The 24,778-nt window shown below is 52.5% G+C and overlaps 1 long non-coding RNA gene across 3 annotated transcripts; it reads left to right on the forward strand.

Annotated features, from left to right (window-relative positions):
• The first annotated feature begins 832 nt into the window (after window positions 1-832).
• Window positions 833-11,275, forward strand: LOC123597627. 3 transcript variants are annotated; one of them, XR_006712185.1, is made up of 4 exons: window positions 833-5,891; window positions 8,634-8,774; window positions 9,395-9,598; window positions 10,850-11,275. It is a non-coding gene; the product is annotated as an uncharacterized LOC123597627 (long non-coding RNA). The 3 variants fall into 3 exon arrangements; XR_006712186.1 differs by having other exon boundaries at window positions 8,640-8,774; XR_006712184.1 differs by lacking the exon at window positions 833-5,891 and having other exon boundaries at window positions 8,101-8,774.
• Window positions 11,276-24,778: the final 13,503 nt, after the last annotated feature.

The raw sequence follows: 24,778 nt of genomic DNA on the forward strand, positions 1-24,778 counted from the left end.
GAGATGAAATGATGCATCGACAAGCCAGGGAGCACCAAAGACTGCGGGCCATAACCAGATGCTAGGAGAAAGGCATGGAACGGATTCTCCCTCAGAGCTTCCGGAAGGATCCGACCTTGCTAACACCTTGATTTCGGACTTCTGGCCTCCAGAACTGTGGGAGAATAAATTTCTGCTGTTGCAAGCCAACCAGGTCTGACGTCATTTGTTACAGCAGCCCCAGGGAATGAATAATACAGTTCCCCAAACAAAAAGGCCTCAAGGCCAAGGCACCGTCAGGTCAGGCAGCTGGGCAGGGAGCTCAGAGGCTGGCCCAGGCCCAGGGTCACCTTGCAGGGCCTGGGACAAGGCTCTCAGCGTCTCGACCTCAGATAACTGCCCCGCAACAGGGACATTTTCTTCCCCAGATCGTAGAACTCTCCACTCTTGGCAAGATCTAAGTCTCCGGACCAGTTAACAAGGCCACTGGATGGTCGGGTTAAGGCCGTGTCAACAACCAACTGTGTGGGAAGAAAAGGAGAGAGAGAGAGAAAAAAAAAAAAAAAACAACCCCAAAAAACAAAAAACCAAACAAACAAAAAAAAAAAACCCAAAGCACAACTGAAGCTTTATTAATTGTCTGAGCTATTTAGCAGTAGGAGTTGAAAGGAAAGTAGTTAGCTGTGGAAGGGAGAAATGGAAAACTCTGGTCTTTCATTAATCTCGCTGCCCTCCGTGTCAAACGCCCATTGTCAGGGCGGGCACAAAGGCTGCCACAGTTTTCGGCAGAGAAGCTAAGGGCCGAGCAAACGGGAATGTTCGGGCCCGAGAGAGAACGGTTCAATATGGAAAGTGTTTTCTCCGCAGCCAGAGGTGCCCAATTCCAGTCCTTTTCAATTTGTATACTTTTCTCCAATGACTCCTTGAGGGTAATTACAGTTCTTTTCACAAATGAAGTATGGAAGATACGAGAGAGCGCCGAGGCTGTCAATAGCCCTGCAGGAATGCGCGGTCTGTCTCCGGGAGACAGAAAGCATCGATCCTCCTTCCTGTGGGACTTGGAGCGTGAAAGGGAGGCTGGGGTGGACTCGCCTTCACCTCCAAAGGGCCGGCTGGCTGGGGACAGGAGGTTCTGAACCCCAGGGAGGCACCCGATGGAAGAGATTGCTCCCCACTCCCCAGGCAAGAGGTTGAAGACCCGAGGGCTTTGCAGTGTTTGTGTTTTCCTTCCTGGGATGGACGATCCAAGAGCTCCAGCCACAGTCAGCATGAGGCGCTCTGGTGGCCCGGGGCCCCGGTGACAGAGAGGACCAGAAAGCACCTGCTGGCAGACAGGTACATGGTACACAGCTGGAGACAGGCACCACCGAGGAGGTGGGATCAGACAGACGTCCTCCGGCTGGACCGACGGGCTGAGGTTTACAAGCTAAAGCGACACAAGCGTAAATGTGCAATTTGCCCTTGGGTCCTAAACCCAACTGCCGCCTTACGGACGCGCCCACTGCATGCAGAGCTCTAGGGCTGTGAGTTGGACAGTAAGCTCAGGACCAGTCAGCTCTCTGCTGTGGGAGCGAGTAACGGCGCAGATGGGACACACTCAGGCCAGGGCACCACGGTTCCAGAAGGATATTGACAATTGAGGACACGAAAGGAAAAGCGTATGCAACACCCACTCTCACTGTCCCCGCGCACTCCCACTCCCACTCCCACCATACTGGGCCCACGGCCTCCTTGCAGCCCCGATGTCTGAACTCGCCTCTTGTCCCCTCCATCAGCTGTCCCCGGAACCCCAGCACTGCTTCCTCCCCTGTCCTGAGTCGCCACTGCCATCCTATTGACTCCACTCTCCCAGCACCCTCAACCTCCTTGTCCTTTTTTCCATCCCATCTGGCAAAATGCCAAGTCTGGCTTAAGACCGTGACCCTTGTTTTTCTGCTTAGGGACTTGCAGAAGAAAGCAAGACTGGAAAATATACTGGAGACTGGAACACGTCAAGCTCGGTGTCTCCACTCCCCCAGCAAGGGCCTTCCACGCATCAGCTACGTCTCTAGTCCCCACTCCTGGCTTTTTAGTCCTTGTCCCGACACTCTGGACAACCCCCCTCACCCGCACGCCACACTCCTCACTCTCAGCATATGACCTGACCTGGGCGGGAGAGAAAAAGGCCTTTTGGCGGGGGTGGGAAGTACTCCACCAACTTACTGCCCCTCTCTTTTTTTTAAACAGCTTAATGAGGTGTAATTTCCATGCCATAAAATTCCTCTGTGGACGTGTACAATTTACTGATATTTGCTGTTTTGACAGACTTGTGCAGTCATCAGCCCGTTCTAACCTTTTAGTCATGTTCCATTCCTATCCCAAGCCCTGGGCATCCACGAATCTACGCTCTGTCTCTACAGGTTTGCCTTTTCTGGACATTTCGCGTAAGTGGAGTCGCACAATGCGTAATCTTTTGTGTCTGACTTCCTTTTCAGGTTCGTCCATGTTGCAGCCTGCAACAGAAGCTGGTTCCATTTTATTGCAAAATGCTCTCGCATCGTATGGGTAAAACACATTTTGTTTATGCACTAGGTGACGGACATTTGAGTTGTTTTTGCTCTTTGGCTGTGAGGAGTGATGCTGCTGTGAACGTGTGCATACACATCTTTGTGCGGATATATATTTTTATGCCTCTTGGGCAGATGCCTAGGAACTCACCCCAATCTTACGAGCTGATCTGGATCCTTCTCTCCTTCCTCTCCAGTATCAGTGACTGAGGGGTCTCTCCTCCGATTACAGTAGAACTCTCCAGCTATGCTCTGCATTATCCCCTTTCCTGCTGCCTGATGGGTCTTGCTCTGTCTGTCCCCCCTTCTCTCTCACTGCCAGTGTTCTCCTCCATAAAATGAGGATAACAGTAAGGTCCACCTCCTGGGGTTTTGTGAGGATTAAATGAGTTCAGTGGATAGATTCTGAGGTCCCTCAAGATCCCCATCTCCTCCTGTTCAGGCCTTCGTGAAATCCCCTGGCATGAGTAGAGGCGAGACCTGTGACTTGCTCCTCTAACCAATGGCATATGGCAAAGGTGATGGGATGTCACTCCCATAATTATGTCACGTTACATAAGACTCTGTCTTAGAAGACTCGAGGTACAGACTTTCCTTGCTGGCTTCATGAAGTAATCAGGCACACTGGGGAACCCTGGGCATCCTCCAGAGACTGCAGGTGGCCTCTAGGACCTCAGAGGAGCCTCTAGCCAATGGCCACCAAGACTCCACAGCCCCAGCACTACAACCACAAGAAAATGAATTATGCTGACCATCTGAGTGAGCGTAGAAGTGAAGTCTGCCCCAGCTGAGCCTCCAGATGAGAATTCAACCCAGCTGCCACCTCGACTGTAAGCTTTGAGACCCAGAGCAGAGGACCCAACTCTGCCATATCAGGATTCCTGACCCGCAGAAACTATAAGATGATAAATATGTGTTGTTGCAAGCTGCCGAGTTTGTGGCGATTTGTTCCATAGTAACAGAAAACAAATGCATACATAAAGAGCTTAGAGAAGAGGCTAGCACCACCAGCAGCCCGTAAGAGTGTTAGTGGATGCTCACGGCAGTACCAGATCAGCAATTTTCCCCTAGATTATAACCAAGCAAAGCCCATCTCAAGCAATCAACAGAAAACAAGTGAGCCTTTATTTTCCATCCCTGACAAATTCCTTCCAAGAGTTTTCTGTATTCATTTCTTGCCCTTCTATTCACTCTCATTTTGCTGCAATTTAATTCCTCCGCTTCCTCTACTCCACTGAAGCTGTTCTCCTCGAGGTCACCAATAATCTCCTAGTTACTAAATCTGCTGAATGATTTGTGTCCTTCCTGTACTTGACTTCCCTTTGGCCCTTGATGTTGGTGACTCAAGTGGCTTAGAGCCTTGTCCCAACAAGACCTTCGCTGAATCTGAACCTCTTTCGGGAGGGCTCAAGAGTGATTAGATCCTGGCATGCTGGCTCCTGGAAACTTCCATTCATTCCTTCATTCATTCATCTTGATACACCCTTGCATACTTGTGGGTATTGCAGACACAGCACTAAAGCACTCCACGATACGGACACAGTCCTTACTCTCAAAGAAGATTGCATTAGAGGCACAGGGGCACAGATTAAAATAGGCCCAGAAGTAGATAGACTGTAAGATTTCATGTGTGTAAGTATTGTGATGACAACAAGGGAGGATGAAGTGACAGAGAATCCTACATAGAGAACCTATATTAGAGCAAGCAGTCGGAGAAAGCTTCTCCAGGGAGGTGACATTTGAACTGGGGTTTGAATGAAGGAGCCAGCCATGGGGAGACTGGGGGGAAGAGCACTCTAGGCCAAGGGAGCAGCTAATGCAAAGACTCTAAAGCGGGCAGCATCTTGGGATGTCTAAAGAACAGAAAGAAGGTCAGTGTGGCTGCTGCAGAGTTGAGCGAACCGCTGAGTGGTGGGAGATGAGGCCAGAGACACTAACGGACTCAGCCCCCGCCCCCCCCGGGCCCAGTCTGGACTTTAGTCCAAGTGCAACGGTGAATGAACAGAGATTTAAAGCAGGGGAATCGATGATGTGGTTCTTGTTTTATGAAGAGCAGTCTGGTTGCTACCTGGAGAATGCATTAGAGGGAGGCAACGGCCAAAGCAGAGAGACTAGCGGAATGGCTATCGCAGGGCTGTGGGGGAGATGTGATGGCGGTTTTGACTAGTGTAGATTGTTTTCCCTGGAGACAGACTCTGGAATTCTGTGATTTGCATACAGGTGATTTCCTGGGGAATGCCCTCAGGGAGACACCTGTGGGGGAGTGAGGAAAGCAGGCACAACTTCCAACTGTGAACAAGTTGCAACTGAGAGCCCTCAGCTCCCCTCAAGGGAAGCCACCAAGCTGGGAGACGTCCTTGGAGCTGTCCTAAATGGAAGCCAGAGGGTCAGGCTTTCAGACCGTAGACTCAACCAGTCCCTGGACGACGGGGTGTGGGCCTGGGGAGGGAACGTAGCTTCAAACAAAAGAGGGTTCTCTTCAACTGAGAGGAATTCCTGGAGAAGGACGCTGCCACTGGAGGATCGGGTGCCCTGGGCATGCTATGAAGTATGCCACAGGTGGTAGCTACAGAAATGTAGAGAATCTGACAAAGCCAGATTATAATTTCTAGGTAGAACCAGCGGAAGTCATAGTTGGCCGCACTGTAAGACAAAACATGGGAGGAATCAAAGGTGGCTCCCAAGTATCTGGTTTGAGCACTGGGGAAGATGGTGTTCCCATTGCTGAGACGGGGCACCGATTTCTGGAGGAAATTAAGAGCTCAGCTTTGGCCCTGTGCCATCCCAGAGTCCTGACAGACGTCCGCAGAGTGTTGACAACTATGCAGCCTGATAGGTGAGCACGAGGCTCAGTCAAGGCTGAGGACCTAGTTTGGGAAACTCCTGGTCATCCAACAGGTAGAGGATGTGTAGCCTGCCAGAGACACTGAAGAGAGACCCATGAAGTGGGAGAGAATTAAGAAGAGTGGGTGTCCCAGAAGCCACGAAAGGAGCCGTTTTAAGGAAGAGGGAGGAGCCATCAGGGTTGAGTGCCAATGAGGGGCAACCGTTGGATTTGGCGGGATGGGGATCACCAGCTAATCTTGCCAAGAGGACTTTTGGTGGGATGGTGGGAATGGAAGCCCAGGTAGAAAAGGTGAGAGGGAGAATCAGAGGTGGAGACGTGATTACAGCAATTGTAGGCAATTATTTGTTTGACCTATCTCGCTGTACAGACAAGCAGGGAAATGGGACAATGCTTGGAGCAAGGTGTCTGGCCAATTATAGGGGTTTTCAAAAGATGTCATTCCAGAACATGCACATCTGTCGGTGAGGATGATTGCGGAGAGCGGCAAGAGGGAAGGAAGGTGCAAAGCCCTGAGGAAGGTGAGCTGGCTTGAGTCCAGGGCATAAATGGAGGATTTGGACACACACGCAAAGTCTTCCAACCATGTTATGGAAAGGAAAATACCAACTGTAGGTTTTGATACGCGTATCTGTAGTTGAGTAGATTTGGTGGTGGGGGCAGAAGGTGAAGGAGTTTCATTCTGTCAATGGAGCATGAGGTCAAGTGAGAAGAAAGGGCGTGTAGGGGATTCCATGAGCAGCTGGAGGTATCTAAATTCTTAGTCTCCATTGGAAAAGGCTGGACTCAGGCCCTGGCAACTTAAGGGCAGATCTGCACGAGCGCTGGAAGGCTGCTTGGCGAACAGACTCAGAACAAAGACGTCTGGTGGAACAAAGAGACTAGAGACGACCACAGCCTTCTGCATCCATTCCTCTTGCCCTTGAGAAGCTCTTGCCATTGGGACCAGAAAACTCCAAATCTTATAGCTTGAATGCTCTGTATGTGTCTTGAGGAACAGAATTTCCCGAAGGTCACGGTTTCTTGTCTTCTAGACCTCCCTGGGATGGGCACCGCCTCTCTTTTCTCTGGGGACTCCCACTCTCTTCTGCTCCGTGATCAACTTCCTTCTGGCCAACAATTTTCTTATTTTAGATTTCCTAGACAGACAAAATAGGCTATAGTCCAGCACTCCTGGTCCCTGAACAATTTTTCATTTTTAGATGACCCAGCCTATGTCTGCTCTAGTCCATGGGTTCCAACGGACTCTCGGGGACTTACCGATTTCCCTTATTTTCCCATTCCCCAGTGCCACTCTCATACACTCTCCACTTTTCAGCATGTTCCTTTCACCCAGGGTCCTTCTCGTCTCATCCTCCTTCTTCCTTTCTCACCCTCTCCAAGGTCTTCCCAGCCCTCAGGCACTGGCGGAGCTGGGGTCCCACCTTCATGATTCCATTCTTCTGAACTTCATATACTCTTCCCACGTTCCCCTGGCTTCCACGGATGATCCAATGAATTCCAAATCCTTATCGCCCGCCTAGAGCCCTCTTCTGAGCTACAGACTGGTCTCCACTGAATGTCTCTCACGAGTCAAGGTCCCCTCCATGATGACGCCCTTCCCGACCACCCCTCCCCCTTCAGAGTTCTAGTCCCTACACAGATCTCAATCTTAGCATCTTGTAATACTCACTTTTAAAATAGACTTTATTTTTAGAGCCGTTTTGAGTTCACTGCTAAATTCAGCAAAAAGTACTGGTAGTTTCCAAATACCCACAGTCCCCACACACGCACTTGCTCCCCTATATCAACTCCCCCCACCAGAATGGCACATTTATTACCATCAGTGAACCCACATTGACAAGGCATGATCACACCAAGCCCACAGTTCACATTAGGGTTTACTCTCGGTGTTATACACTCTAAGCGTTTTGACAAATGTACGATGACATTTATCCGCCATCGTAGTATCGTAGAGTAGCTTCACTGACTAAAAGTTCTCTGTGCTCTGCCTACTCGTCCCTCCCCCCCTCCTAACCCCTGGCAACAGCTGATCTTCTTACTGTAGCTCCATAGTTTCGCCTTGTCCAGAATGTCAGATAGTTGGAATCACACAGTGTGTAGGCTTTTCATATTGGCTTCTTTCACTTAACAATGTGCATTTAAGTTTCTTCTGTGTCTTTTCATGAGCGTTTGATAGCTCATTTCTTTTTAGTAGTGAATAATATTCCTTTGCACGAATGTATCACAGTTTATCCATTCACTTCCTAAAGAAAATCCTGTAGTACTAATTTTTTTTTTTTTGCGGGGGAGGGGCAGAGGGCAAGAGAAAATCTTAAGCAGGCTCCACGCCCAGTGTGGAGCCCGGCACGGGGCTCGATCTCGCAACTCTGGGATCATGACCTGAGCCAAAATCAAGAGTCGGCTGCTCAACTGACTGAGCCACCCAGATGCCCCAGTAGTCATTTTTTTACACTTGTCAATTTACATGTATGTCTCCCTCCACGAGATAGTAAGCCCCTTAAGAACAAGAGTGACCAAATTTTCATAACCTTACCATCTAGCGAAGTGCCTGGTACGTAGTTGATCCTCAATAACTGTTAAACAGAGGCGTGTTAAAGTCAATAAATAGTGTCCCAGTGGCATCTACAACGCCATATGTGCAAAGCCAAATGTAATCTCTCCTTCTCTTCGCCTTCAAAATGATCCGGATATACTCCTCAGACTTTCTGTTTCATAGAATCCACTTAGGATAAAAATCTGAAGATACCCTAGACTCTTCTTCTCCTTCACCTCCCATGTCCAACCCCTCCCAGCTCCTATTGACTTGACCTTGAATGTCTCTCACCTTATGCCTGTCTGCTGCACCTTTTACCACCTCTCAAATTCAGACCCTGTTCCTTCCTCCCCTGGATTATTCCAGCAGCCTCCTCACTTCACCGCATCCGTTCTGGCACTCTTCGCACTGGCCACCTGAGTGGTCTTCCTAAAATACCCCTCCCTGCTTAAAAGTCTGCAGTGAGCCCTCACGCCTGTGGGATTACAATGGAACCCCTTACAAAGACGTTTCAAAGCTACTCATGATCCAGCCCCGGAGACGGCGTATGTGACGCTCTCAGCACAGCGCCTGGAACAGGAAAAGCACAATAAATGTTCACATTATTACCATTTTTACAATATCGCCCGGAGATAAAAAGAGTTTGGGAGGACAGGAGAATTGCCATCAAGTACCTGATGACCAGGCATATGAAATATGCATCAGACTCTTTCTGTTTTCTTCCAAGAAACAGAATTGGACAGACTGAGGGAGGCGGTGGAGAGGCAAGTTTCATTTAAATTGAAAGGCGACCTCTGTAACAGCCGGAAGCATCCAGCTGGAAGGAAGTGAACACCACTTCACCAGAAGAGTGTGGTGGAATGTTCCGGTATGTTTGAATCCTGGCGGAGGCGTTCACTGCAGTCCCAAAGCCCAGGTGGCTTACAAGGGGGTTCAGGCACAGGGGCAGGAGCAGGAGTGTGGACCGCATGACCTCATGGGCATCTCCAACCCATGGGTCCTGTGAGCTGGTGGTGGGAACCCCGCCATTGTCACTTCTACAAGTACCACTCCCCATCCTGCTGTCACAAAGTGATCGTAGACAACACTTCTCCCGCCCTGCCCAGACCCTTCAGTTGCCTCTGCCGTTGCTCCTTCTCTCCATCCTGGGCTGTTTTGCTAGCCCCCCTGAGGGCTCCCCAAACCCTACTGCTCCCCCGGGGCCAATCCATCCCCCCGCCCACTCTTACAAAGTGATCTTCTCAAGACAACAGTTGAGACTCTTCCACTCCTCTCCTCAAAACCTTCCAGATCCTCAGCCCCTCCCCCTGCCCTGCCCCAGCTCACTCACTGCCACCCACCCACCACGCACATGGGATCACTGAACATCTGTCAAGCCACTCCCCCGGGCTGGGCCACGTGTCACCTGCTTCGGCATCTTTTAAAGGCTGGCTCACCCTTTCAGGGACAAGTCAAGCCCCACTTCTCCCGTGAGCCTCTCTCCTGCAGGTCTCCATCAGAGGGAATCAGCCCCACGCGTGCGTTCCCACAACATTTGGCTCACGATCCCATCAGAGCACCTGCCTCGATGCGTCTGGTCCCAGGTCCGGTCCCCTTTGGGTCGGAAGCTCCTTGAGGACAGGAGCATTGTCTAGCCCCTGTCGCTGCAGTCTCCATCAGCCCCATGCAAGGGAGGGGGCATTCAAAGGGAAGGTGAGGAGGTTTTTAAATTGCTTGGAACCCAAGGCTTCTCCGTAAATGTTCGTTAAATATGTGGGTGGACGGGGGAGAAAAGCAATCCACAAACCTACGCTCTTACCCAGCAGCCTTCAGTGAGGGCTGGTGGTCTTTGGGAGAAGATGGCTACCTTTTACTCCGAGGGTTACTGCTCTGCAGGAAGACCCCGTCTCCAGAATCCGCCCCCCACCCCCAAGGAGCTCCTTTCCTACACCTTCTACTCCAAAGGCTCTTCTCAGTGAAAACTTCCAGAGCCAGGAAAGAGGGACCCCTGGTTGGCCCTTCTCTGGTCAGACACCTCTGCCCTACGGATGGCATGCTCTGTTTGGCTACCTCAGCAGCTCAGCCCCCAGGGGCCCCCATCTCAGAGCAGGAGGCAGCCTGAGCAGGCCTTTGTACCAAAGGCTGGAGCTGGGATTCCCCGGCCGAGAAGATGGACGGTAGAAATGCAGACCACCAAGGAGGCAGCCATTGGTGGGGGATGAGGAAGGTGGCCCAGCAGAGACCTACAGTCCTTGTCCGTCCAGCAGAATGGTGCCTGGAGCTCAGGGCCAAGCCAGGCCCATACACACATGCATCCTTGGACCAGTTCCAGCCGTGTGTGCACACACACGTACACACGTACACACACACAAGCACTGATGAGCTTGGCTCCTCCCTTCCTCGCTCTGGGATAAGAGGTTGTAACCCACACGCCCCTGGCCCCTTGCAGGTGAGCCCGGGGCTTCCTGGGACCCACAGTCTGGGTGGACCCAGGCTATTGTTTATTCACAACTGGCCTGGGGGCAGGGGGGTGGAGGGCGGGACTCTGAAGCCCCGCCCCTGCCCCCACTCCCACTTTCATTTTAATGAAATGAAGCCACCCCCCCCCCCGCCCCCACCCCCAAACCTTCCTAAGGTAAGAGTGAAATTGATTTTCCCTTTTAACTGGAAAGCAAGATAAACACATGGCACCCTTAGGGGCGGAGGGGAAGCACTTAAAATAGCACATCTCTGGGAGCAGGCTGCTGCTTGCTGAGTTTGTCAGAGACAAGGGCTGAATGCAAATCACAGAGGCGGCAGCTGGGGCCCCCGCCTGTCCCCGGGGAGCAGGTGAGAAACTGCACCTTCTTAGCTCTCCAGCCTCTGCTTCCACCAAAAGCTTCAGTGGGGCGGGGGCACTGACCTTTGTTCTCACAGACTGCTCTGGAAAGATTTCCCCCAGGTCATCCCCACTTATGCCCACAGCCCTGCAGCGATGGCCCAGCCTTAGGACTGCCTGCACCTCAAAAAGAACCCCAGGAGAGCTAAGTCCCTGAGGACAGCAATACTTTTTCAGGGAGCCAGCTGGGGCCACTGACCCTCTTCAAAAGCCCTGCCTAAGGCCGCCCTGGGACCCACCCTCAAGGGACTTGCTCCGAGGACAAGTCTGAGACCCCGGCTGTGGCAGCCGTGGCATGGCTCAGCCACCACGGCTGTCCCCTAAGCACGGTCCCACCAACACTCACTTTGGGAGCCACACGGGACCGAATGCCGGTTTGCATTTCCAAGCCCCGATCGTACACGCGATAGAGGCTCGTGCAGCCGTTTAACACAAAGCTGCCGCTCTGTATTTATTGACATGGAAAGATGTCCACAACATATTGTCGAGAGAAAAAAGCGTTTTACACCACAGCCTGTGGCGTCTGCTCCCGTTCATTCAAAACTGCGTCCATATGTGTTTACAATCAGACAGAGGTGGCTGAGAATGTTCACCAACACGGTACCCAGGGTTGTTTCTGGGAGCAGGGTTTTGGGTGATTATTTTTTTTTTTACTTTCTCCTTGGTTCGTTTCTGTGACTCATTTTTGTAATCACAAACACGTGTCATATTTTGTTTAAAAATTTTTAGAGACGCCTGGGTGGCTCAGTCGGTTAAGGGTCCGACTCTTGATTTTGGCTCCCTCGAGGTACGTGTTTAACTCGCCGGTGTACCTGCCTCTCCAGGAGTCGGCAAACACATCCCATGGGCCACTTCCAGCCCACAGGACTTTTGTGTGGCTGCCAAGCTAAGGATGGGCTTTACACGTTTCAAGGGTTGAAGCAAACAAAGAGCATGGGGCAGGTACCACATGTGGCCCACCAAGTCTAAATTACTTACTACGTGGCCCTTTACAAAGAAAAGTGTCCACTGCGAGTTAGGAACAGAGATCCGGGGGCACCTCGGTAGCACCCCTGGCTGCCGGAGAAGTGACAGCTAGTGACAGGAAGAAGCGACAACTCAGAAGCCCAGAGTTGTTTCCCTGCACGGTGTAATGGGTGCCGACACTCCCGTGCGGGGCTCTTGAGAGAGGCTGTAACTTCAAGATCCCCCGGCTGGCGAGGCAGAGACATGGGTCGACTTCAGGATGATTTTCATCCCAGAGAGTAAAATGGAGTTTGGGGGTTTGGGGGAAAGGGCTCTGATTGGGCAGGAAACGTACCATGGAAGCTGAGTACTATTAATCATCCCTGCTTTCAGAGGAGCACACGGGGGCCTTAGAGAAGACAGGCAGTGAGCCACCGGGGGGTGGAGAGCAGAGATTTGAGCCCAGTCTGACCCTAGGGCCCGTGTCCTGAGGTCCTCGGGTAAAGTTACCGGGAACGTCAAGGACTCATCTGAGTCAGGTGGACTCCTGTGGGCGGGGCCACGGTGCTACCCATTCAGTTGCTCAGCCCTGACTGTGGCCCAGCCTCTGCCCGGAGCTCAGAGGCTCTTTGAGAAAGCAGAGGGAAGGGGACATCCGTGTTCTAGCCACTGCCAGGCGGGCCGGGCACCGTGCAGATGCTTGACACACCACACGGTGCCCTTCCCTTCTCACACCCACCCATGATATTGGGACCACGGCTCTGTTTTGCAGAAGGGGAAACTGAGGCTCAAGGAGCTTACACAAAGTCATGCAGTTTGTAAAAGGGCCGCTTCTGGACTTGAAACCAGCTCGAACTCCAGAGTCCACACCTTTCCGTGCTGCCTCTTTGGGGAGGTGGGTGGGGGCACCTTCTCATCTCCTCTGGGGACCCCTCCCTTCCGCACCCGCTTCGAGGAAATGCATCAGCAAGCAAGCCGCCTGCCCAGAGCTCTGTCCCAGAGAATCTGAGCCAGCCAAGTGTAGCGGGATTGGGTCTGTTGAGACAGACTAATGAGGCAATTTAAAAACGATTGTTTGGAACACACATACATCTGGTAATAACAGACTACAAGACAACTGACCAGTGAATTTTCTCAGGGCCACTAACAGAGCAAGAGCTCCCAAGCACGTGCGGATGGCACGAGACTGGTGGAGGGCCCCACAGGTATCTCTGTGAGGGTTTAACTCGCTTCGTAGGACTGGCCTGTCTGCTCTTCTGGCGTCGCCTGGCTGGCGGCCGCGTATGTGTGTCTGAAGGATGCTGCCTCGCCCAAAGAAACGCAGGTCCGTGCTCAGCTTGACACTCTCGTGCACGCGCAGAGCTCTGCACGCACTGACATACACGTGAAAGGGCGCCTATGCACACCTACAGCTATCTACGCCCATGCACATGCACAGACATCTTGCACACACACGTGGAAGAGCTCATGCAAATATATACACACGCATACGAAGGCAGAACGCGGTGTCAGCCCCAACCCCTCACCTCTCCCTGTACCCCCGTCCTTTGCCATGTGATGGTTTGGTGTTTCCCACTGAGGAGAGCGGAACACAGTTCCGGGCCCCTTCACTTTGCGTGTGGTCATGTGACTTGCTTTGGCCAATAGGATAAGGCGGATGCAACGGAGTGCCAGTTCCCAGGCGAGACCTCACCCGCTTGCCCTCTTGTCCTCACGCCAACACCACGGAAAGAACGTGCCTGGGCCAGCCCGCCGGTTCCAGCAGGGGGGGGGTGACAGACGCGTGGAGCAGAGCCCGGCACAGATCAGCCACCCCAGGCAATCCAGACGCGTGGACGACGATAACTGGTGCGCTCTGCTGTGCGGCAAGAGCTAATCAATAGACACGTTCAGGGAGACACACGCACACAGCGGTGCACACACATCCCCGCAGCCCCTACGTACACACGAGGCACGCTTCTGCACATGCACGTTTTCAAACACCAGCTTCCTCACGGAAGGGCTTGCAGTGGGAGTTAAACAGCAGTGGGAGTTAAAGCTGACCCTGGGGCCCCTGCATCTGCGGGCGGCTCTTTCTTGGTGCCAGTGGAGAGTCTGCGAGTGCGAGGTGTTTGCCCAAAAATTATTTCAGAGATTTCAAGACCCTGGACCCACAGTGGCAGGGTTTCTGTGGAGCCTCCTCTGAGCAGCTCCAGTGGAGGCCCCAGTGTTGACTCAGATCGCAGCTTCCTCGGGAAGGAGGAGCGGGCTGTCACCTAGTGACTTGGGAGCGAGAAGAAAGAGAACAGAGGTGGCGCGGGGGGGGGGGGGGGGGGGGGGGGGGCTGGGGGGGGCTGCTGCGATGCGGGGGCATCCCCAGGGCACGGGCCCTACCCCCTCCCATCCTGGGTCCTGGGTGCTTCACCCTGGGGAGCAGGTGTCCAAGTGCTCCGTAAGGCTGGTCCCACGGGAGGTGCCATGTGACGCCTGCCCCTGGGCTGGGCTGGGCCACGTGGCTCCCTCTGGGGGTCAGAAGACACGAGCTCCAGGCAGATGTCCTGTGCCCCTTCTGTGAGGTGGGATGGCTCCCTGGGAGGGCGCTCAGGCTTTTAAACCAAACGACCTAGATTCTCAACTCATGTCCACCATACCTTGACTCAGCCTCTCTGCCCCTCGGTTTACACGTCTACACACGGAGACGGTGATAGGTGAAGACAGAAGCCTCCGACTCACTGCCTGGCATAGAAGCCCCAGCAACGGTAAGAGCCATTATTACCCCCTCTAGAGCACTGGGTCCCACGGGCGGGAGCTGTACCTCATTTCATTCCTGTTCTGTGCGCTGGTGGCCCCAGGGCCTGACACACAGCAGCATCAGTGGAAGCGGTGAATGAAGGGACTCAGAGGGCAGAGTGAGAGTGCGCACGAAGGCCTCCGCCGTCTTTAGGGATGTGGATCGGGGGTTAGATTGCAAGGTACCAGGCAGACGGGGCAGCGAGCCCCCGGCTAGACCTCAGCCGGTGATCATCTGTAGCAACCGCTGCCGGCAACCCCTTCCATGCACGGAGCCCCCGGAGCAGGTGGAATGGACTGGAATCACGCAGGAGCTGTGCTGGCTGGAAGGAGAAGGCACTGCGGCCCACGCCCTGGGGCCCCTCGATGTCCAGGGGCCGGGACACAATGAAAGGCCTGCAGACGGGGCTGAGGGGAGGAAACCAAGTGAAGAAAGGGCACCAGGGAGGAGGGCGTGGCCCCTGCTGCCGGCTGCCCGTTGCGTTTGACAGCGTGGAGGTGGAGGAGGACCAGGACCCTGAGCAGAGCAGTTCTGGCAGAAGAGGCTCATGGGAGAAAGTGAGGGGAAGGCCTGGACCCAGCGGGCACTAGCACCCTCTCTGGGAGTTGGCCCAGAAGCGGGCCTGAAGCTGTCAGGGAAGGGTGAAGTCAAGAGAGGGGGTTTTGGAAGGTTGGGTGTAGGGTTCAGAGCACTGTATGTATGATGGGAAGGGAACGATCCAGTCCTGGTGGGTCCCCTGCAGGGGCCAGGAGCAGGGCCATATCCACAGGTGGGTTCAAGGGGACGGAGTCCAGGGGGTGGCCATGCGTAGGAGCCGCGCGGCTCATCCACAGTCACAGGGAGAGGACAGACCATGTGGGCACAGGGACCTCTGTACACGTGGTGGTAGGGGTCCGTGAAGTCCACGTCTGATTGCTTCTGTTTTCCCAGGGAAATAAAAAGGAAGGTGGTCAATTGGCCAGGAGGAGCAGGGAGGAGGGGTTAGAGGTGATTCCTGCCCGAGGTTATTCCATCCCGGGCAGCCCCCAGGGCAGGACCACCCAGCATCTTTCCTGACTTACAAGGGGTCAGAAGGACACGGCCTCCTCCGCCCTGAGCTGCCTGTCCCTCCCGCACCTGTCCGGGACCCCAGCGGGCCCCGAGAGTGCTCCACTAGCTCCCAGACCCTCCACAGCCCCGCTCAGCTCCCTTCCTGAGCCGGGTCCTGAGGGCTCAGAGCGCCCCACCGGTCAGGCCAGCCTCAGCTCTGGCAGGTGGGGGAGTGGCAGGGAGAGGCTGGGCTGGGCATCAAGGGGAAATCTCCTACAGGTGTCTTCTGGAGGCAATGCCCGCAGCCAGCCCCGCTCACAGCCAGCGACAAAGCTCGTATCCAGAGTCTCTTTGCTGTTACTGCTAAACTGTGTGATTACACTTGTCAGACCCCTCAGAGGAAGGCAGACAGGCTTCCCGTGCCTTCAGACGGCCGAGCGATGGAAAGGAGAAGCAGCTGTCAGCTCGGGCCTCTTTCTCCCTCCGCCCGTCGGCTCCTGCTCTCAGCCTCCTCGCAACAAGGGCAGTGGGATGGGACAGTGTGGGGACAAACCTCCAACCCCAGCAGGCCATATGTCAGGGCCACCAGGCTTGGTGCCGGTCCCTCTACACGCATTAGCTCATTGAGTCCTCAAAACAGCCCCACGTTTGGCGCAAACGTCACCCATAGTTTACAATTGATATAAGACTCAGAGAAGTCAAGGAACTTACCCAAGGTCACTCAGCTGGGAAATGGCAAAGACAAGGCTTTGCGTCCAATCTGTCTGTCAATAAAGCCCTCCACCGTGTCTCTCAGCGTTTGTCCTGACAGTTTAGAAACAGGTCACTGAGGACCCAGAGTGTCCAGTCCTATCCAGCTCTCCCCCTAGCCAATCCGGCCAGGGTTAGACTGCGGAGGCTCAAATCCTTCCTCAGCCCTTCACTACCTGAGTCACTTTGTACGTGTTACATGAACCTCCCAAGTCTGTTTCCCCATGTGTAAAATGGGACCATCACAGTACCCCCCTCTGAGGGATGCCACCCTAACCCTTGCCAGGCCAAACCTGGCATGCCCCAGAATGTGGTGTCAAAACCTCAGGCGAGGGCACGGCCAGCACAGCCCATCTCCTCCCTTATTCTGGACAGCAGACCTCTGTTAATACAGCCTCACAGCCACCTCCCTCCCTGGGGCCCACATAAAGCATACCGTCCCCTCGGCCTCCCAGATCTCTTTAACATAAACATCAGCAAGACGACTGAGCTTTGCTGTAAAGACTGAGTCGCCCTGAGCTGGGGAAGAGTGAGGTACATAGTCCCTTCTCAGAAGACTATAGTAACATGCACCTGTTCCCATTATTCAGGAGCCCTGGGATGGGTGTTTCGTGTAGGTGAGGTTGATTAAATGCAAATTGGGAGTGGGCTGGAGGTTGACTGGGAGGAAGCAAAACAGTGGGTGAAGGATTAAGGCCTGGGGGCGGGGAGGAAATGATGAGCTGGAGAAGAGAAGACCGAGTCAGGAAGGAGCGGAAGCCAGGCCTGAAGGAGCGGAAGCCAGGCTTGAGTTCGCACCTGCAGGAGGAGGTTTGGAGAGGCCCCCCTGCTGGGTGAGCACCAGCTCCAAAAGGCGGAGAACCAGAAGAGCTTTGGGGAGAATCCCGCCAAGCTGGGGTGACCTCTTTGGACCAGGCGGGGCCATATAGCCCGAGGGGGCCCACCAGCTTCTGCAGAGCCCAGAGGGACCCAGCGTGCACTGAGCACAGCCCATTTAATCTACACACAACCTTGTGAGGTCGAGGCTATTATGCTCCTTTTACACACAAGACAATAAGGGTCCTGGCTCTCTGCCCGGTGAGAAATCCCCAAGAAACCATTTGTCAGAGCCTTTTGCAAACCTCCATTGACTGGGAGCTCACGACCTCATGACTCTCCATAGCTTGTGCACGGCCGCCCGATGCACGCACAGATGAACTTGACTCCACAGTCCATGGTGCAAAAGCCTCGGAAACCTCCCCACGGGCCTCTCTGCCTCGGGGACCAGGCTTCCTGCCAGTGCCCCATCATGGCTTCCCTCATGCCCAGTGCCCCAAAGGAGGACTTATAAAACCAGGTGGTGCAGGTTGGGGTGAGGCGTTTGTGGTCTGCCCACCCAGAGGTCTCAGCCTGGGGAAGTGAAAGCCTGTTATTCCGGGACCACTTGTGGTTGGAGAAGGCCTGGGCCAGGCTGGAGTGAGACCGACAGACATGGAGAGATAGGAGGAGAGACAGAGAGAGAATATGACCTGAAATCCTAGGGGGTCCCCTGAATAGACTGTCCTACAGAGCCCAAGAGGATGTCGGTTCTTTCCTCCACCTGAGATAGAGAAAAAGAGAGAGTTCCCCCAATTACAGGGACCCTCACTCCCTCAGGGGCAAGTAGGCAAACAAGTGAGGCAAGTTCCAGAGGGCTCAGGACCAGGGAGGTGGCGCCCAGCTGATGGCACACTCACTAATCCTCTGCCTGCGGCAGACATCCCTAATCAATCACAGCGCTCCTTCTTGATAAGGCAGGACGGTGGTTTTCTTTCAGACAACACACACCCTGAGGGTCCGCAGTGGATCCAGGCTCTAGCAATAGGAAAATTGTGGAGATCTTGGAAAGGCAAACCGAACTTGGCTCCGGAGGTCAAGGGCAAATCTCTAACAGAGCCTTAGAACCACTTTCACAACTCGTTGGTTTAGGAGGCAGTTAGGTCACTTGGTGTAGTGTCCTCCTTTCCCCGGTCACGAGTGGCCAGTGTGTGAGTCCTCAGCCCACAGAGGACAGGACAGGACACAGACCACATCTATGCATCCGCTCTTTGCTGACTTTGGACCCAGCCCGCCAACAGCTACAACCAATGCTCAGGAAACTGAATGTGCGGTTAGCGGCACCCAGTGCCCAGCCCTCTTGCTTTCCTGGAAAAACCTAATCAAAGACTCAAGACTATTTTTAACTGATTAAGAGGAGAGCCTGGAATCAGAGTTTCTTTTCAGCAGCTGTGCCACCAACAAGGTGCCACTACAAACAACTGCAATTATTCCAGAACGCACCATGAGCATCACTTGGGCTTCTGCTCAGCCTGACAAGGGCTCTCATTTGATCACTGTTAGCCCCTCCACACTCAGCCATTAGGATGAATCAGGGCAGCAGAAGAGACAATCACCTGCTACGGATCTCGCCGGAGCAGGAGTAGCCAAATCATCTCAGTACCACTTATGGGACAGCAGGGCCCGTGACAATGCAGTCAGGAGGTGAGTGGCTGACTTTAAATAATGAGACGCTTACAGATCTGTGCACACAGCTGAACCTGTGATCCTGCCTGGGAAACAGCCGTTGAGAGTCGAGGGGAGGCTGAGGAAGAGGAATCCTCGACAGGGACGGCGGTTAACTAGGTACTGAGACTGGCCTGAGAGTGCAAAGGCCGGCAACAAACACCTAAAGACACGTCTCCATTCTGGCCAGTGTTCGGGGCTCTGCCCCACATTCCCTTCCATTAGGGAGCATTTTCGAGAAGCGGCATGATCCAGCATCCTCTACCTTTTGCCTGTGGCAGACATCACTAATCCATCATGGCGCTCTCTCTGGCTAAGGCTGGATATAGATTCAGACTACTTCAACGCAGAGCTCCAGCCAGCCACTACCAACCGAACAAGAAATAAAACCTAGTTGATTGTCTGCTTTAAAATTTTTTTTTCGACATTTATTTATTTTTGGGACAGAGAGAGACAGAGCATGAACGGGGGAGGGGCAGAGAGAGAGGGAGACACAGAATCGGAAACAGGCTCCAGGCTCTGAGCCATCAGCCCAGAGCCCGACGCGGGGCTCGAACTCACGGACCGCGAGATCGTGACCTGGCTGAAGTCGGACGCTTAACCGACTGCGCCACCCAGGCGCCCTGATTGTCTGCTTTAATAGCTCCTTGTATGATTCAGCTGGGTGAGAATGGGAACTGACCTCCCCGCTCCTGGCCACAAAGGATCATTTTTTTTTTTTTTTTTCAGCCTCTGCTTTCGTTTTGATGTACCAGTGCGGGGCGCTCGAGAGGACGTTGATGGTTCCAAGAAGCAAGTTTGGCCCCAGAAGGATGGGAGCACCTGATTCACATGAAGCCTTATCGAGTGCTGATTGGATGGGGCTCATTTAATTTCTGTGTGCCCAGCACCCCATCTTTGGGGACAGCTGCCCATTCTTTGGCATAACAGCCCCTCTTCTCTCTGCACAACGAGGTTGTGGGGAGGACTTCCGGTCATACTACCTACCTCATGGCTGCACTAAGTCCAGATGTAGATTAAGCATGGGCAAGACATCTGCGCTGGGCTGGGTGGAGGCCTTTCCTGAGAGTTACGGACTGGAACTAAGGGAATGGGCGGGGGCTGGTCCTCGTTGGTAGTTACACTGTGGGGTGCAAGCATGGGAGATGCCAGTGGTCGTTTCTTGACACGTGAAGGAGGTTGGCTTGAGAGAACAACGTTGGCACGGAAAGACAAGCAAGAGAGATGAAAGTGAGGACAGAGAGACAGAAAGCCTGGTGGTTCTAGTTCTCCCCAAGGCCAAGTCACACCCCTTCGATTATCACGTGAGTCTTCTAATAAAGTCCCTCTTTTTAAATTACATTTTGGAAGTTGGGTTCTACCCCTGGCAACCAAGAGCCTGTCACAATGCACATGCAAAACTATATCAGTGCATAGCAAAGAATGCACTGGGGTGGGAGTCCTAGAGGGAAACCTGAAAAGCTCCCCGGGATCATGATTTTTACTGTCTACCACGGGGTGAAGGTAGTCATGGCAATGGAGGGAGCCTGACCTCTCAGGGAGCCACAAACAAAGGATTTGGACAATTCTACTTTATTATTATTTTTTTTTACGAAGTTCACTTCCACGGGCTGGTCCTGGGAGGTAGTATTGCCCAGACTCAGCGTTCTTGGGCATCATGAGATCAACTGAGTTTTCTAAGACTCCGTGAAACAGACTGATGGCTGTGATTTCTGTGTACTTTACTCCAGGCTTGCCAAGGAACGGGCAGGACCCTGGGTACAGTAAACCGTACTGTATACTGTATCCTGAAGTTCAGTATACTGGACTTCACGCGTTCCTAGGAAGAGGGGTCAAATCTCTGTGATGCTCTCATGCTCAGAGACCAGCAGCCTCCCATACCCTTCCCTGCAGGACACACCCCTCTGAAAACAGGGAGGATAGGAGGGTATCTTCTACAAACACCCACATACGTATCCGTGCTTTCAACATGGGTCTGTTGGCACCTGCTATATGATAGATCACCTGCTGCTTACCTCAGATGCAGATAAAAACACATAATCCAGGTCTTAAGAGAGGCTCAAGCTAGTGGGGAACAGAGACACACATATAGAATACGGTGCGTGGTTTTTAGCAGAGGCAGGTGTAAAGGATTCTGGGAGGCCACAGAAGGCATGATAAGTCAGCCTGAGGGATTAGGGCAGGCTTCACCCAGGAAGTGACAGGCCAGCTGAGTAAGAGCTTATACAGAGGGCAGGATTCCAAAATTGTCCTTAAATTCCCAGAGGGTCCCAAATATGGAAGGTATTTCACTCTCCCCCTTAGCGATGTCTTCCTGTAAAATAGATGGGAGGCTAAAAGCTAACATTTCTCAGACACCCTCTGCTAACTAGGTTTTACGTGTGACCTAGGTTTTGCCAAGCAGATAAAACGGATGATGCACGGAAGGTTGAAAACGAGCCAGGGGAGGTGGTAGCTATGGGATCTTCCACAGAAGCTTTGGCGAAGCATCCGCTGTGAAGTTTCTAGTCGTAGGTGCTGAGCAGTGGGAGGCAGTGGCCACGGGGCTTCGCTAGCACAGTTCTATTTTATGGCGGGACATTGCTCCTAGCTTTGTTTCCTGACCCTCCCAGAATAAATAGCATAGATCCCTTTCTATTTAAATGGGTTGAAGTATATTCTGTCTGCAGATAAGACTCCTGATGATGGCAGCAAGTTCTTCCCCGGGCTTCCTTCCTCTCTGGCTATATATACAGTGGTCAGGAGCTTCAGAAAGACCCTGGTTCAAGTCTCAGTTTGATCATTTTCTACCAGTGATACCTTGGGATTGAGATGGGTGTCTCTACCTATCAAATGGCAGTGAGGGTACTACGCAGCTCATGGCATTATTATAAAGCCCAAATGAGATAATGTATGTAAAGTGCACAACATTAGACACACAGAAAATGCTGGATAGACAATCGTTACTATTATTCTTACAACTTGGGTTTCTTTGCCAGCCAACCCAACTTCACACTGCTTGTGAAATGTTACTCGAAGGGCGGACAAAAGAGCATTCATGGTATAAACAAAGAAGACCTTGACGATCTGGAAGACGAATTGAACAAGATGAAATAAAACGAGAGGAAATGCAAAGCTCTACTCTCAGGTAAAGAAAATCTGAACAAAGACCGGTAGGCTGAGACACAGGGCTGGGTTGTAATAGATACGAGACAGATTTGTGGGATTAGAAAACAGATCAACTTGGGCCACTAGTGAGATGTCACCAAAATGTGAATGTAATCTTTGGCTATATTAATAGAGGTAGAGTGTAGAAAAAGGAAGCTGAAAACCCTGTTCTACTCTGTCCTGATCAGCCCACATCAACAAAGTTGAATTGAACTCTGAGGAATCTCACCATGAGAGGGATACAGAGATGAGCTTGCATTCAGAAAAGCCACCTGGGATAACACCTAACATTTATTGATCTTTTACTATGTGCCAGAAGCCACTCCTAACTCATTCTTAACTCTTTTGCCAGCAGGATAGACTTGGATATATGGAGGTGGAGGCAGGCTGTGCAGTCAGACTTAGCCCTAATAATGGCCATGACAAGGAGGGCAAATGTGTAGCATTCGTATCACCACTCACCCCTCTTAGCCCATGGCAGACATCCCTACTGAATCACAGAACTTAGCTCACTGAGTCCAAATTGGCTTTCAGAGTATCCTCTCCACCCAACGTTGTACTCAACCAAAGATGAATCTTATAGGCTGGTCCTTCACCATACGGACAAGATGGATGAATGGTGACCATGCTGTGAATTGTGACCAACCCAAGCAGGGATGGGCCCTCTTGCAAAATAGGCTACAAGACATGGGAGAGAAGCTGGCAGGGCCTCCCAGTGGCAGACAGCCCAGCCACTTGTCTGCAGCTCTGCAAGTGTAGAAACTTGGTATTGTTAATGCACCCAAGCTGGGCCAAGCTTTGTGACCGAGACAATGCTGCATGTTTACCAAACCCCATTTCATGTCATTCTTCCTGGGCACACAGGAAGACTACATCTCCCAGCATCCCTTGCAGTTAAGTTGAAGTCATGTGACTTGGTGTGGCCAACTGGGCTATGAGCAGAATTGATACATAGCATTTCTTGGCTGCACAATAAACCCCTTAGTGTAGTGATCACCAACGCCCTTTCTCCCCCTTCATCACTAACCTTGGAAGTCATGTGTTGGGGACGGTACCACGGCAAGACGGAAGGTGCCTGGAGCCTGCGGCCTTCACTGTGAGGAAAGCTTCAAGGGTTGCTGTCCCACCACTTCCAACTGAGATACAAGTAAAAACCAACTTTTGTTGTGTTAAGCTACGAAGACATCAGATTAATGTTTATTAATGCAGCGGAGCCTGAGACTGATTACAGAAGGTTAACACGTAGGGTTTCTCCCAGCGTGGCCTGGGACCGCCAGCGTTAGAGTCCCCCAAGAAGATGGCTAGAAGTACACATCCTTGGCTCCACCCCAGAGGACCTGGAACCACAGATCCTGGGAGGAGCCTAAGAGTTCACACCTCCAGCAAGCTGTCTAGTGATTCGTATTCTCCCTGAAGTTTCAGAATCACTCACTGCTCAACCACACTCAAACTTACCGCGTGATGGTGAGAAATTATACTGTCGAGCAGAGTGGAATCCTTCGGTCACCTGGCCAGGACTGTCTTTTCCATGGACACATGTAAATGAAAGAAATTGAATTTCTGTCTGAAGACCACTTGTGGCCCTGGAATCAGCCCCAGGGAGTTGGGAAAGAGGGATTTTAAAGGGTCTCAGCCTGAGCCATGTGGCCTGAGACTCTCCCAACCATCACTGCACACTCACCTGGGAGATGTCCTGCCCAGACCAAAAAGGGCACCTGCTTCCGGAACCTCTCTGGAAGCACCTAAACAATGTCCTGTCTAAATACCACCCTGCCACTTTCCCAGCCACTGGGTCGGTGGGAGCCAACATAATGAGTTAGGCGATGCCCTTGAGGTCATCCCAGGAGGATTCCCATCGTGCCTCAACATCCCCTCACCATCCATCTGCAGCGTGGGGTTGGGTGGGGCAGGGAGGCACACACCTGCTGTATATGTTGACTCTTAACTGTCCCCTATTTCCAAGGTGTGAAGGCTGACCACATGGGCTCCAGAGCACAGGGTGATTTGAGTCCCAGCTCTGCCACTTACGGAGGGGGTAAGTGGGGTGCGAGCCGTTTCAGCTCAGCAGTTGCCTACCTGTCGAGTGGGGATAAAATAATAGCCACCTTCCATAGTTACGATGGGTCCGGGACATATTTTTCACAGCCCCAGTACTTACCCCGTGTATGGGGGAAGTTGTCAAATGTCAAATGAATTGGATGATATTTGTGATGACCAGGTGCATTTACAGGAGGAGGGACAGAGAGCGTGAAGGGCATGGAGATTACGAGCCTGCATTTTGAGGACGGAGAGGCCTCAATTTGAATTGTCAAGTACTGACTTGTGGCCTCTGTTTCCATATGTGCAAAATGGGAAAATTAATCCCTCTATCACAGGGTTGTTAGAAAGATAAATGAGCGAAACAAAGGGGCAATATTAATTTGTGCACACGTGTGCCTCCATTATTTGTGCATAGATGTGTGTTTGTGTACCTGGATGTGTAATAATATAGTAGCTAGTATTTATTGGGCGCTTACCTCGTGCCAGGCACTGTTCTAAACACTGTGCTATATTAACTCATTCAACCCTCACAAAAATCTATGAGGCAGACATTATTAGCCCATTTAACAGATGCGGAAGCTGAGCCGTATATTGACCTGAGCTCTCTCGTAAGGTATCAATAAATCTTCCATTTCTCCACTAATGCTGCTTCTTTTTCTGTCTCCGATGCTAAGAAGTAAGAAGGACAAATGTCCCCCAGCTCCTGGTAGAGGCCGAGCCCGCTACGTCACCAGCAGCACCTGGGCCCACTTTGTTTCACCCCTGCCGCCGACGGAGCTTGTGTCCTGGGGAGCTCTGAGCGGTGCTCGGGTGT

Source organism: Leopardus geoffroyi, chromosome C1 (genome assembly GCF_018350155.1).
Source record: "Leopardus geoffroyi isolate Oge1 chromosome C1, O.geoffroyi_Oge1_pat1.0, whole genome shotgun sequence".
NCBI classification, from domain to species: Eukaryota; Metazoa; Chordata; class Mammalia; order Carnivora; family Felidae; genus Leopardus; species Leopardus geoffroyi.